The sequence below is a fragment of the Macrosteles quadrilineatus genome, unplaced genomic scaffold, assembly GCF_028750875.1.
Source record: "Macrosteles quadrilineatus isolate MER2022 unplaced genomic scaffold, UCM_ALF_1.0 Scaffold_4__1_contigs__length_99947679, whole genome shotgun sequence".
NCBI classification, from domain to species: domain Eukaryota; kingdom Metazoa; phylum Arthropoda; class Insecta; order Hemiptera; family Cicadellidae; genus Macrosteles; species Macrosteles quadrilineatus.
This window is the reverse complement of record NW_026542597.1, coordinates 43,802,301-43,818,569: the sequence shown is the minus strand read 5'-3', so window position 1 is coordinate 43,818,569 and position 16,269 is coordinate 43,802,301.

Here is a 16,269-nt window from a genome sequence, read left to right as displayed (position 1 = left end):
TATCATAAGCCAAATGCCATTAAATATCCTCAACCGCTGTTTAATTGTATTTGAAAGTCTTTCAACGGGACACATTTTTTTTTGTTATTAACACTTTGAAAAGTTAAAATATTTTGCGTTTCTTTACTAGCCTGTGTAGAAGCAATCAATAATCAATTGTAAATAAAAATAAAAACAACTATAACATATTTTTAGCAAATCTTCATCAATTAGAAACTGGCATTACTAAATCCATCATAACTAGCAAGAGGTTTGGTCACTTCAAAGTTACCAAGTTAAGTGGCTTAGTTGGCTGAGCTCTGCTTGTCACTTCTTATCTGGACCAGTTGATTGAACATTTATCACTTCATTTCCTCTACATCCTCTAAACCTTTCAGTCAACTTGCCAAACAAGATTTCTTTGCTCATGACGGATAGTGAGATATCTTCTCCGATATGACGGGTCAGAGTTGGATCAAAGAATTAAGAATCAATTACAGTAGAAACAACGCGATTTAATTTATATTGTAGAGTGATTATATTGTTATTGTTGTGGATACATTTTGTTATTGTTGTAAATTAGGAATATATATAACATTGTGCATTTTTGAGGGATTAATGAAGAAAAAACGCCCTCTAATACGGGTTCACCCCAAATGTATCTTAAATTACTTTGATCGAAAGTAATAAGTTTCATATGAATTATTCGGTTTAAATTAATTAAATTTTGAACTACTTAGCCTTTTATCTATAAACCTAATTGACAAATAACGTTTTAGGTATGAACCATTGACATGATATTGTAAGAGGTAAATTAAACATTCTACCAAGACATTTATGTCTATCATGGGAATAAAGCTGAATATGTCCCTCAGCAAAGACTAAAACAAAATATTATAGCTCTTAAATGTATATTAATCACATTTTAATTCCATTGACATACTGTTTATACTAAATTATTCAAGTTAATTTTCTATACTCATTTATTAATACAATGGAATCCCTGATTTTGCAGGTTTGAGGTAGTTAAACTTAACTTAAATCAACACATCTGTTACTTTGGTATTCATTGATTTTTGAATAGTGATAATATAAAAAGGTGGCAATGCAATTTTCATTGGGGGGGGGGGGTGGAGATAGTCTAAATTTGAAACAAATTATAATAAATTGAAAAGGAGTTGATGTAACAGTAACACTTGATACTCGAAGAAGATGCATTTGTCTCTTATCATTCATTTATTTTTATTTCCGAAAATAAAACCTTTCTATAGTCAATGTCTGCACCCCTGGCAAAGCAGTAATGTATTTTTCATGACAAAGAACATTACGTCTTTATCAGGTCGTATGTTGTCGTGATGTGTGTTTATGGCTTGTAACTTTATGGTGTCACCTGCTTCGTTTTCCCATTATTTGTTTAATGTTTGTATCTTAACATTTACGAATTCATTACTCCCAAAAAATCTATTGAGAGGTGATTTATTTTTGTAAGTTTTATTATTTTATAATATTATTCTTAATATATGTTTACATTTGTGCAATTGATTAGTAGTATGGTGAGACATTTCTCCTCACTTAGGTGTACGTTACTTTAAGAAGAGGCAAATTTACGACTAAGGATTGGCTAATAAGTTAACAACTTGGATTTAATAAAAACCTGGGTCTATACAACTGTATGGTCGCCGGAACGATTTAAAAATTAATACTTAAATAAAAAAGAATACGAGAATTAAAAAAAAGAATATTAGTCTGAATACATTTAAACATATACTGGACTAGTAAATGGAACATAAACTACACATATGGATACGGAACATATACTGGGATTTAGTTAATTCCGTTAACTATAGTATAAGTAGTATAAGTTTTATAATTTTGCTTATTTTAATTTATATTCTTTTAAACTTGTACAGTGATCATTAAATGTAAAGTGGGTTGACTACATCGAAGAATAGCGACAAGACAATTTTGTCATTCGTGACATCTATAACAAGATCATCTTTTATTTATCTATATGAATGAAGAGTGGTTATATTTTTCTGCTAAATTTACATAACATTGAAGAATCAGGGTAAACTTTGTTATCTTATGCGACATCAATATTAAGGAATAATTGATTTAATTGCTACACTATGGCATGTTGCTGTATTCTTGTTGATCGAACGGTTTTAAATACCTGTAGGGCGTTGAAATCAAGTACAATTATTTCAAGTAAACATATTTTTTACAATGAAATCGAATCTATATACTATTAAACACTCATCAGCACAGTTTATACACCACACTAAATAGCTTAGGGAAATGTAAACCCCCTAAGGATCTTACCAATATAACAGGTACAATTAGTTTTCAAGTGTTGGTAGCCTCCGGATTAGTTTTTTTTTAAAGGTTAATACTTGTTTCTAAAATTAATGTTCAAATATTTCATAAATCAGTAAAAAGCCTACATTATCTTTCCCGCACTTTATTCCAGTTGGGAAGCATGGGCTGTAACGAGTAATGATTTTAAAGAAGATCAATGCAATTGGTTGTATTGTATTTACAATGGAAGGGAAGGCAATACTTTAAATATAACTAGGATGAGAATATTATAACCCTCTTAATTATAGTTTGCGTGAAGACAGTCTAAACAGCTAAGTGAACTCGGTCGATCTCAAAGCTGGTATCAGCTATATTGGCAGTAAATAATCCAAGTTTTCCCTGGTGGCAAAGTGGATACTTTACTGAGGCTAGCGAGGAACTGAGCAAAATCTTCCATCGGGTTGCAACTCAAAAATATTTAAAGGAATTAGTTAAAACTATTCATTACATTCTTTCTTTCGTAAAACCATTATAACTCTTCAGTATTAATACAGTTTGTATTGCGTGGTATATAGTACATGATAATTGTGTATATTCTATTGCTTATGTCTTTATATAATTTAAGCTAAATAGGGAAATGGCATTGAGTAAATTGGAAACATCAAAGAACTGAAAGTACAGTGAACAAACCTAACAAGCATTTCGAGAAATAAAATTACAAAACAAAAAGAAGAACACAGTTTTTGGGCACTGGTTATACAAATAAACTAGCTGTGTACCCGTTCCTTTTACTGGTTAAATACATAAGTATTGATATTACAACTCCAACCTTATGTTTTATATATCTCATAAAAACTTTAGTCAGGCCTCTTTTTTATGGTTTGTTATAATGTACATTCAATAGTAAGAAAAATGCAAAAAACTATCACTTCTCACACTGTTATTAGTTTAACATAACCCGATTTTAAATTGCAACAGAAGTTTCATCAATGTTTGTATATAAAAGATACAGATACATTAAATCCAAACAATGGGAAAGCTTAGTAATGAGCTACAGTAGACAATTCAAAAACAATAAACGTAGAAGCGAATAATCAAGAGCTCATTACAAAGTGAGTGTTTGCGGCAATTCAATTTCGCCTGATTTCAAACGCTAAACATTTCAGATAATTACTTGCAGTTTTGTACTTTCCATCCTTTTGCTGTATAAAAAATAAAGCAGTTATAACAGTTTTCGTTCTAAATATTTACATAATCTGTCAATAATATCTTACTATAGAGATGCTCCTATAACTTCTTATTTGAAATTACGTTGATTTTAAATCTTTGTTAACTTTCTAATTAGGCTATGCTATGAACTAGTAATTTCAATCTTAACATATCCAATCTTAATCATTTCAAGGATTTACTGACGTAAAAGGTTAAATTAAAGTGCCAGGTAATAGGTTTCAAGGCTAGCAGTTATGATAATTTCTGTTTAGTTAATAGTTAGTGTTATCGTAAGATAGTTAAAAACTTCACCTGAATTCTCTTTCCCCACTCAAGATAGTTATAAAACTACATTTCATTATGATTTTGCATTACACAACTAATAATACTGACGATACCAACATTCCAGCGAGAACTCGGTGATTTCCGGTTGTTGATATCTGTGATTGTATTCAATGCTGCCAACGTGACGTTATGTTGAAGTGTCGTTGATTACTCAGGCATCATCAAGTTCATTTCAAATGAGGAATCGAGTCGTAGCTTCAGCAATATTCGTGTGTAAAAAAGGAGTTTGTAATATTTCTAAACGTGGATACAATAAAACTAAAACTATGTAAAACCCGTGGATAGATTCAAAATATTTTTAATTTCTCTAAAACAGGTTACATCTAAACTGTTATTACTATTTAATTGAATTTTACATACGATAAATCTATACTCCCGTAACACTGAAATAGGTTTTGATAATGATAATTACCGTAAATGATCATGGCAAATGTATACTAAAGAATTAACAGCTTAATATGAAAATACACCAACTTAACTTTTCTCCTAAGGTTGATAACTTCCAACGGGCCGATTTTAATACCAACAAAACCCTAAATGTGTTTTTACAACCCATACAAGTTTTAACTATGTTTTTTTGGGGTATTTACTTTTTTTAACAAATACATTTTCTTGTCGTTTTGTTTATAGGCACAGTATCATGTGCATTCTGTAATTAAATATTTTTAAGACCCACTATTTTATTCATTTATTCTCAGCAAAGTTCTCCATAGAAGGAGATAGCAAGAAATTTATACCAACTAAGACGAACAAATACTTCAGTCTTAACCACCTGACCCAAAGGAGAAGTTCTCCAAATTAAGCATAGTAACATTCACAGATATATTTATTTACTAACCCACTCATATGCTAGAGGTTCTTCTAACAAAAAGTGTTTACAATCGAATCATTATTATATATGAAAATGTATGATGATTTCGGTTCAGTTATAGTTCAGTTTTACATATATTCTTACTTATTTCAACACTTTGCATTAAACACATGAGACGTTATAATTTATAATTTACTTTTACTTTTTTGGTAATTTTAAAGTTGGAGACTGAAAACAACTTAGGCAAATACTTAAACCTCAAGTTTGCGGGATCGAGGCCATCTCAAGTGAGGCTAAACAAACTTATCTTAAGCTCAAAGCCGGTATTATGGCTTTATTGGCCATAAATAACCCAAACTGAAGGGTTTCCTTATACTGTTCCATCAATAATGTATAACCCTTAATTTTCTGTGCTGCATCTTGAGTATAAAATATAAGACGGCGTATTAGATAAGATATCGTATTTCTGTTAGCAATTTATTTTAACTATGATTTCAATTTTTTATATAATGGCTTAATTTATAACGGAAAACAACATGAGTAAATAAATTATTTGGTGAAAAATGGAAAAGCCACTAGAATTCAAACAAAAACAGTCAAAAAAGCCCCCTTCCTTGTTGAAATAAGGAAAGTCAAGACCAGTTGACTGTAAACATTTCACCCTGATTAGAAAAAGAAGGACTGAACCTTTTGAAACTGAAATTTGTCAAATAGTGGCTTATGGGAACAGAATAGTGCACTAACTTCATTATTCACTTCTTAGGTCCTGATTGGATAATAGAAAATCACAATTTTTAACTGTCATAATTATTTAAATGTCACATTCTAAATAACTTTGGGTTAATTATGTATATTAAAATATAATTCAATGATAAAATATAAATAGGTAGTTCAATGAGGATAGTTTATGCTATTTATGGCTCCATGTATCATAATTATGCAATTAGTAATTTCATCTGAGAAGCACCGCTAAGTGAATCTTTTGTCTGTGAGCAAAACTATTACTTACTTTATTATATAAAAAATGGACTATGAAGCCGATTTTTTATTGACGTGACTGTGTTTTTAAGACCAACCCATATTAGAACTTTCCCATAAAGCCTAGAACCCTAAAGGAGTTCAAAGGAGAAATATTGAAAACAGGAGGAGGAGACAATTTATAGGAAATCTTATACCTATGAGGAGAGTAGAGGAGAGGCCTGGTCTCACAGTAAGGAATCCAGGTACAAAATCACTTTGAAAGATGAATCGTTGTTGCCAGTTATGCAAAAAAATTTATTTTAGAAGTAAAAAAAAACCCATGAAGAACATACACATCATGTTGTCACAGTAGCAAAGTAAACCTACCTAATGTCAGATCAAATAAATACATGAAAGAAATGTTTACTAGTTACAGCTTTAAGTCGGGAAACATTTAAAGAAAACACAAAAAAATAAGGCCGGGTCTAAGAAATGCTAAAATATTTTTACAAGAAGCGTTTTTTTTTCAAGCAGGACTATTAAATATAGTGGGTATTTCAATTAGTTACACAAGCTTTTAGTTTAAACTCATAGCAAATTATGACTGTTATTACTGTAGTTTTAAAATAACTTCTGTATAATACCGGTGCTTGACAATTGCTCGAATTCGAGCAACAGGTGGACTAGTACTTATTTAATACGCAAGCAGGTTTTTTGTGACAATTAGTACTGAACCGATTGACATGTTTTTGGTGTCATAGGAAAGAGCGTAACGTGAACAGTAAACTTTCTTTTTAGGGAAATAATTAGAGAGCGATGCCCTGGGGTCCTTAAGTTTCGTATTTCTCCATAAGATTAACATGGGAAACAAACATTGTTATAAAACTCCAGCTGTTGTCAGAAATTAAAAGTGAGAGGAAGAACATATGTTAATTGTTAACGGTCAATAAGTTTGCTAATTTAACAGTTTGCTAAACACATTTACTTACTTGGTTGAAATGAAATATTTACTATTTGAATTTGGGTATCGTAAATATTACAATGGAAAAAGCGAGAGAGCCTGGATAAATTGATATACTAAAAAGAAAATTGAATTACTACTGTGCTGCATTTCTTAGTAATCATTGAAATAGCCGATTTGCAAACTATGAAAACATAGGAAAGTCGTCGAACACCACCAAGGAAAAGAAATAGAAATAATGTTTTTTTTTAGAATTTATAATCGTTATTATGGACAACCTAATGTGGCTATGAGAAAGACTATTTGTAGAAAACACTAAAAAACAAGATCAGATTATGAAAAATGATAAGATATTTACAAGATATGTTGATTATATCGATCTGTTATGTACATCTTGAGTATTTCCATAATATTTGAGTTGAATCTTTTAAAGTCAGCAAAGTGAAGTTTTATCAGCAATAAGTGTTATTCTTCTAAGTAATTGCTCTAGTTAATTCGTTAATTTACCAATTCATAAATCAACGGGGCATCATCCGCTGTTATTGGCCAGCTGTTTTGTTTGCATTGTTGTAATCTACGATGACGACGGACTCAATAAACATCTAACGATTAAACAACGTTTCAAGTTCCTTTTGTGTGTGATTTTTATTTGTGTAAAGATTGAAAGTATATCAAAATCTGCCCATCTAAAGAAATTATTCTATAAATTAGAGCTTTGTTCATAGAAATAGCAAACGTCTTGACGTCTAACCAACCGTCCTTAATACCGTGATCTGTCTTCGACATTTCCTCAGAGAACCAATCCTTTCAACTGAAAGCTTCCATCAGCTGATTGTTTTCGGCAATTGGGTTAACTGCGTTTAAAGTTTAATAAGTTTCATAACGATTAATTCAACATCTGTTATGAAACTAATAATTATATACTTTAATATTTGCACGATTATTATGCATGCGTTTAAGCACTACCTTATAACAAACAACCGATGCGGTAATATTAGAATATGTCATTAAAACTATTTTAAATACTGGATATAGTTTTAAAACTTCTATGAGAAAACATAAACTAAGTAACTATGCAGGTAAGTTTGTAAAGATAATCGTTAGAATTTCATTATGTCCCACGTTAAGCTTTTAATGATAACATAAATTCAAGATTGCTACAAATCCAAAGTAGAGTATGCTAATGACGTCTGTAACTGGCACTTGTATTAGGTCTGAAGCTTCAGTAATGAAGCTCCAGATTCTGTGATCTTGAAGTTGTTGTGGTGACTGTATCGTTTAAAACAAAACATGAAATATAATGTGTTGACATAAATACAGTAAAAACTCAATATGGAGGATTTTAAAAATGAGTACGATTTCTTTCAATTATAGTAACTTTTTTTACTTTTACTTTTTTATGAAATGGCGACCATACATATTGTGTTTAAGCCTCTGAATGTAACGGGAACTAACTGAACTATCATTACGGGGTCGCTGACAATAAAATATCGAATATACTGACCGTACAGATATTTTATGAGTTTTTCATTACAGTTATTCCCACAATAATTGCCTACAGTCACACAAGATTGCAATGTTTTGTTGTGTCTTTAGTTTCTGGACCAGACTGTTTCAGGAAAACATGATAGAGTTTGGATAGTAAGGAAAGTAAGTAACACTATGAGGAACGTCATAATGGTCATATATCGTTACCAGGTTAACATTTAATGATTAATTCACTATACTAATTATATTAATTTACAATAAATAAATATATTCATAAATATGGTAAAGCAAATGATAAGTTGAGTGAGTGAATGACCTTATATAATTGTTTACGACCAAATCTGTTATTCAATGTAAATGACTTTTGTAGGCCTATATCTAAATTTGTTGAGCGGAGCGAGCGGAGCGAGCGAAGCTCTATACGTCGACTCTTATGCATTTCGTAATACGCAAACTCCTCCTAGACGGCTGAATCAATCTTTTTCAAATTTTGCATATAATAGTGATAAAGACCATATCGGTGAGTGCCTACATCTATATGGCGTTAAAAAAGTCTCTCAGGAATCCGCCCCACTGCGTCACAAAGTTTCAATGTAATCCTTATGGAAGCAGTATTTGACACATAAACAAAAACATATGATCAGCTGTTGACTTTTGAATGCAGTAGATTAAGAAATAGCTGATAGCATTAATTCACAGATATTAGAACAGAAACGGTATGGATCATAAATTTAATCAAATGACGACACTAGCTTGAGGTCTGAGACGTAGGAAGTGGGGAAGGAAGTAGTAAAAAGGTGAGCAGTCTGGAGTGTGGAAACTGTTTATATGACGATTAGATTTAGGTATCAGCATTCCTGAAATTCTATGGGAAGGGAGGAAAACGGGTCCGCGACGTAGGAAGTGGTGAAGGAAGTAGTCAAGGTGAGCTGTCTGGAGTGTGGGTACTGTTTATGACGACTAGATTTAGGTATCCACATTTCTAAAATTCTATACGAAGGGAGCAAAACGGGTCCACGACGTGTAGGAAGTGGTGAAGGAAGTAGTCAAGGCGAGCTGTCTGGAGTGTGGGTACTGTTTATGACGATTAGATTTAGGTATCCTATTTCTAAAACTCTATACGAAGGGAGGAAAACGGGTCCGCGACGTAGGAAGTGGTGAAGGAAGTAGTCAAGGTGAGCTGTCTGGAGTGTGGGTACTGTTTATGACGATTAGATTTAGGTATCCACATTTCTAAAATTCTATACGAAGGGAGGAAAACGGGTCCGCGACGTAGGAAGTGGTGAAGAAAGAAGTGAAGGTGAGTTGTTTGGAGTGTGCGAACTGTTTATGACGATTAGATAAGGGGGGGAAACAGGTCCGTGACGTAGGAAGTGGTGAAGGAAGTAGTAAATGCGAGATGTCCGGACTGTGGGATCTGTTTATGACCAATAGATTAAGGTATTTGCAATCCAATAATGCTAAGGGAATGGAGGGAAACAGGTTTGGGACGTAGGAAGTGGTGAAGGAAGTAGTCAAGGCGAGCTGTCCGGAATGTGGGAACTGCTTTTGAAGATAGATTAAGGTATCTACAATCTTAAAATTCTATTGGAAGAGAGAGGGAAACACATCCGCGACGTAAGAAGAGGTAGTAAAGGTGAGCATGTGGAGTGAGGGAACTGGAAACTGTTTGTAGCGGTTAGATTAATGTATCTGCAATGCTGAAATGCTATGAGAAGGGATGGAAGCATGCCCACGACATAGAAAATGGTGAAAGAAGTAGTAAAGACTAGCAGTGCGGAGTGTGGGCAATGTTTGTGGCAATTAGATTAACGTATCTAAAATACTAAAATGCTATGGAAAGTGATGAAAACAGGTCCACGATGTAGGAAGTAGTTAAGTATGAGCATAGTGTGAGAACCGTCTCTAGCAGTTATATTAATGTATCTTCAATCCTAAAATGCTATGAGAAGGGAAGGAAACAGGCCCCACGACGTAGGAAGTGGTGAAGGCAGTAGTAAAGGCTGGCTGTGCATAGTGGGGGAACCCTTTGGGCAGTTAGATAAATGTATCTAATACTTAAATGCTATGAGAAGGGAAGGGAACAGGTCTATGACGTGGGATATGGTGAAGGAAGTAGTAAGGCTTGCAGTGCAGAGTGTGGGAACTGTCTTTGGCAATTACATTAATGTATCTGCAATCCTAAAATGCTATGGGATGAGAGGGAAACAGGTCCACGACGTAGGGGGTGGTGAAGGAAGTAGTAAAGGTGAGCAGTGTTGAGTGTGGGAATAGATTAATGTATCTGCAATGCTTAAATACTATGGGAAGAGACTGTAGACTGTAAGTTAAAATGATTACGAAGCACGAATCTATACATATTTCGATCCATGCAACCGTTTACAATAGAAATTTACAACTGAGTTGACAACAGCTGATTTTTACTCCATAGAGGCTAAAATTGATGTTTACTCTATAGAGGCTAAACACGATTTTTAATCCCTAAAGAGTAAAAATGCTACTTTAGACCCGCAACGCATGCATTAAAAACTACTGTTTTTACTGCAGTATGACAAAAACAATATAATATGAACCCTTGATGACTCCGCTCAATTTTGTGGATGCCTCTGCGAACGCCACCTAGTTTTATATACAAATTGTAATCGTTCTAACATGCTGGCATTTGTTTGATAATTGTCAAGGTTTTAAAGTTTGTTGAGCAAATTCTAAGCAACCTACGACATTACTCAATTCATCCGAAATTTTGATATCAAAGATTAATTGAATTTAAACTTTGTTTAATTGATAAAGAATGCGTATTATGTGTTAAAGGCATGTTTTATTACCAAACAGTCCAGTTATACTCCTCATATAAAGTTGTAGTAAATCCCTTGTATGCTTTGTTTTGATGAGTGGTCAGCTACAAGAGAAAACATTGAATTTTAAAATATCAATATTGTATGTTGTACAATTACAATTTTTTATTGAGGTAAACTATGATTTTCCATTGTAAACACTGTACTTTTTGTATGATTCGTAAATTGAATAGATATGTAGTTGTGAATTTGAGTAGTTAGTTAGCTGGGGCGTGAGTACTTAATAATTATATGAAGAGCTATTTATTATATGCTGGTTGCTTGTCTAGTGCTTTAAGCAAAATATAGCAATGGAGCAATATATATTTAAATTTGACAATTGAGCAAGTTGGTGGAGCTGTGACTCACTGTTGCGGAGAAAGCCTAAAATTAAAGGTCTAACTACTGTTTATAGAAAGTAAGTCTCTTAGTCAATGATAACTCACTATATGAATATTTACCTACACGTACAGCCATAATGTACTGAGGAGAGTGCAGTTTCTTTTAGTCGATAAGTCAGTTACAATGACTTATGTATTATTAATTACAATATTTGGAATGAAGTCGTGCTTCTTAATCACATTTTCCTACGAAAAATAGTAATTGTTAGAACTATACTGTTATACAAACCAGTTTGCAAAACAATAAAATTACAACGTATATTTTTTGGGACTGTTAGAAAATTTAATTAGTACTAGTGTACATGTTGCTCGAATTCGAGCAATTGCAAAGTATTACAGGAGTTATTTCAAAACGAATAATAGTGTTGTTTACAATGTGTTTAAAAGAGTCAACTCAAAGATAACCGGTGTGTAGCTCATGAAGATACTCACGATGTATATAAAACAGTAATCAACATTTCCTGTAAATATTGTATCATTTCATAACCTCTGGTACGGTATTGTTTTTTAAATGTTTTCTACAAACATTTCCTGACTTATAGCCATATAAGGTTGTATGGACAAAATAAGAGATTTTACCACCTTAAAACCTTAAGTTTATATTACATGGGTTTATCTTCGTTACCTATTGATAAACCTAAAGCATTCCGGCCGGTTTCTCCTCCTCAAAATGCTTCGCTGTACAGGCAACACAGGTCATTGATAGAGGGCCAATTGAGAACGAAAAGTCGTTTTGGGGTAGTGTTAGGGCGCATTTGTAACCTAATAGTTGAGATTGAGCTGCGGTCGTTATCACGATTACGCCTCCTGACTTTGTTTCCTTGTCGTCGCGTCGGAGGCATTTAAAAGAAAAAAAACAACAAATAACAAATTTAAGTTACAATAATGCTAACACGATCCGTCATAGCTACACAAAAAAACGATAAATACACATATCTGAGATACAACCATACTAACACGATCTGTCTTGGGGTTATGTTTACACAAACTCAAAAAAGTAAATAAATGTACTCAATGCGTTTCATTGAATTGAAAAATAAATAACAGCAATTAAATTATACAGCTGATCAAAATGTAAAAAAATATGTTTTCCATATGGATAACATGGGAACTTTCAAAGCTACTGGGGAATAGCCCAAGGGACTTTTTCAAAAATGTAAGGCCAGTTTGCAAATCTACGCGACACGCTCTTTCCAATGACGTCAATGGATAAAATCGGTTAAGAAATGGCGGAGGAGTTCAACCGACAAAGTTTCGTGTAGTGTATTAATTATATAGATTTGAATACATCACAACATTATTGAAAACTTCTGAACACCTAGAACTTCTATAATCGATGGGGGAGAGTGTCTTGCGATTCAGACTATGTTTAATGTGCAAATAATACTTAATTTCCTTAAAGATGCATAAGAAGAACGTGGCACGGGTGAATATAATCTCATAATATGTAAGAAAACTGCTCATTATTACATAATGATTGCATTTTAAATCTAATTACCGGCCGTTATCGATTTACAGTAAAGAGATAATTTAATTATTTCAGTGCTACATTCAAATAGAAAACCAAGAGGAAGAAGAGTCAAAAAGCGAGGTTGATGGAAATTGTTGTTTATTTGAATCCCTTGTGAGTTTATTTCTGGCAATCTAAGACTCCATCAATCCCTCACCCCGCCAACTGGACAAACGATCTGACCCTTCTTGTAAATGGAGCGGATGGAATTGATTGTCGTACGAGCTTTGTATTCCAACGATAGGCATTTCATTATACAGTAGTTACAAACGTTTTTAGTAAAACATATTTGTTTGTATTTTAAATAATTGTTGAATTTGACCAGAGTTCATATGTTTCACTTTGCAGCAACCATTGCTAAGAGCTATCAGTAATAATTCTTAAACCCTTTAAGTTTTTTTTGAAGTACTAATAAATTAAGTAGATCCTCAAACATGTGTTGCAAATATTGGTTAACAAAGTTCGAGTAAAGAAAGTAGCTTTACAGGAGTTGACAGGCAGACTTCGGTTAAGATTTGCCTTTTGTAACCGACTGATTCCCAAAAGTCCCTCTCACAATAGACGCTTTGATGACAGCGGATGTTCAACAATAAGGCGATGTTTATTGAACTAAATCAATTGGCCAACTTACGTTTACGATACTATAATATACGTATAATATATACAATAGTATTGTATATATTGTAATATAAACAATACTATAACTACGTTTATAAAACATACTATAATGCACAGTAATTTAGAATACATGTTGAACCCTCTGTGTCATAATCAACCCTAAAGTAGTGCAGCAATTGTTTATTGCAATATGGTTATATTTTAATTACATAAACATAAATAACATATTGAATACATATTTGAATTATATACTCAATTAATGTTTGATATAACTGCCAAGAATCAAAAGTATAAACCATGGACAAATTTTGTCTATGGTAAAACAGAGGATTTAAAATAAATTTTGTTGTTGTAAGGATAACAGTATTAATCATACATCTACGATTCTATCTTTAAGCACAGAAACTATAATTCTAAAGCGGAGCAGAAAACGAAGTTTTAGCTAATGTTAGGCTATAGTCCATATTTTCTATCGTAATTGGTGATATGTTTCAAATGGACACTCCAATCATCATCATCTGATGATTGGAGTGTCCTTTCGAAATAGATCACCACTTAGATCTTTTATATGCATTTACCGTCTTGTGATTAAACAGTATAAGTGTAAATATATTATTATAAGTGTTATTTGACGTATTTTATGTGCTTTCAGGATCTTTAAAAGACGAAATACATGTTAAATCCACATAGATCAAAACATAGCAATCACAAAGCGTGCTCTACATAGGTCAAAACTCTAGTATTTATGCTTAAATAGCTTCCATTGATTGCATTTCAATATATAATTTCTTTAACAGAAGGTGTCGTTTAGAATGATATGTGAATGAATAACCTGAAGCACCATCGCTATCGGACCATTATACTGCTAATAGGTGCTATAATTCCGCAGCTCTTCTCTTTTGAATAAAAAAAAGAATCGATTTACAGCTAAAGGGAAGTCAATAGGGTTTTACTATACAGGTATAAAATAATATCTTTTTTAGTATTTTCTAATTCGAGTAATTACAAATGTTTGAGCAACTGATTATATGCTTCAGTTATGCATAGTCTTTTTATGTTGGATACGCTATATAAATAGATTTGATACATACATATTGCATATTAATTAAAATTCGTTACTAATCAAACTTTAAGTCTACCTTGTTAAGATCATTAAAATTCTCCCAATATGCAAAATGTATCGGTACTGCTAGCTTTTGAAAAATCCTAACAATCCTAAACTCTATAGTATACAGGATATCTTGAGTTTCTAAATAATAAGGTCTATGTTACGTATATTGGTTGGTTGGTAAAAACATCTTTTATTGTTGAATGTTCTGTTCAATTTTTTTTTGTAGAAAAATCAATATTAAACACAAAATAAAGATTCAACTAGATCTCCGCTGTTTCGTTGAATGTTAACCAAAGTAGGGTCATCCCCAATAAATATTACTGTGCTCAAAGTATAGTTGCTGATAGGTAAAACATTCAATTTAAATTTTCCGAATGACTATTTTTGTTCATGATATCGTGTACTTTAATTAAATCTATACTTAGGGCATTTAACTATTAGTTAACTAATTATATTTGAGGATTTTTGAACCTCAAAAAACTAACCCTTTTGAAACACAACTCATTATGATAGTTTCAATCCCGTGTCCTCCTACTAAATCATTGAAGATATTTTAGAAAGGATTGCCTAAGAGGGTGAATGTAAATTGCACACAAATTTAACCGCTATCGAGTGGACAATATAGTGAATTGTAAGTTAATAATCTGTCCCTGTAAATTTCATCAAGGAGACATCAAACATGGTTTGACAATGGAAACTTGAGTAACGGTCTTCTAAACATTCTCAACTTCTTGAGTAACGGGGAATAATTACAATTTATTTATCGTAGATAGTAACTCCAAAAAATATGTCAAACTTGTAGTCATACACGATAGTTTCGTTTACAATATTAAGACGGTAGTTCTATAAAACAGCTAGCAAAATTTTATACTGTGCAGTCTTTATCATAAAAATATGGGGAATTCACAATTAATTAATCAAAAATGTTGTTTTATTATTTATCGTATAAAATGTCCCTTAGAATAAAATTAAAAAGCAGAATCATTTTAGTTTGTGAAATATTTGTTAAAGATGTGTTCTAAAAAGCGTTGTGCATTGTACATTTGGCTTTAAGAGGTCAACGAAGGCCGGAGTCCTATGTCAATTAATGTCAATAAAGGTTGACAGGTGATCGACCGAAACAAGTACTTTGTTCTCCACGTTGATTAAAGTGATGTTGAAAGTGCTCAAATCTGTTTGACATCCTATAAGTGACGTATGTAATATGTAGGTCAAATTATAAGCACGCAATCTATTTTTATATTTTCCCCCGAACTAGATATAAATAATCGAAATAAGCTATAAAATCGTTGTAATTTGATTTCAGCCAAATTTGTGTTTACATAAAACTAATTAAATTATATAAAGACATTAATTATTTAGATTTAAAGATTTGTTAGGTAAATTTTAACATCTAGATTAAGTAAATATCATTGTTTGAGTTAAATTTAATTTAAAATTATTGTAAATTAACTACACACTTTACCTACCATTTAACATATTTGAACCATACCAAAGTTTCATTTAGCGAAAGTTAATCAAGTAAACGGCTTTATAGCCTGACCTCGGGGAAACGAAGATTTAGTGGTTCAGCTTTTCTCTTCTTTGGTAACCTGGAAAATTCCGTGTTATTAAAATCCCTTCCTACTTAAATATTACTCTTCAAATGTACATAAAATGCTGATCCGACGACTTATAACATATGCGTTTAAATTAATCTAGAGGTTAAAATACCTGTAATCCGTCAAAGTGATCAGACATCACC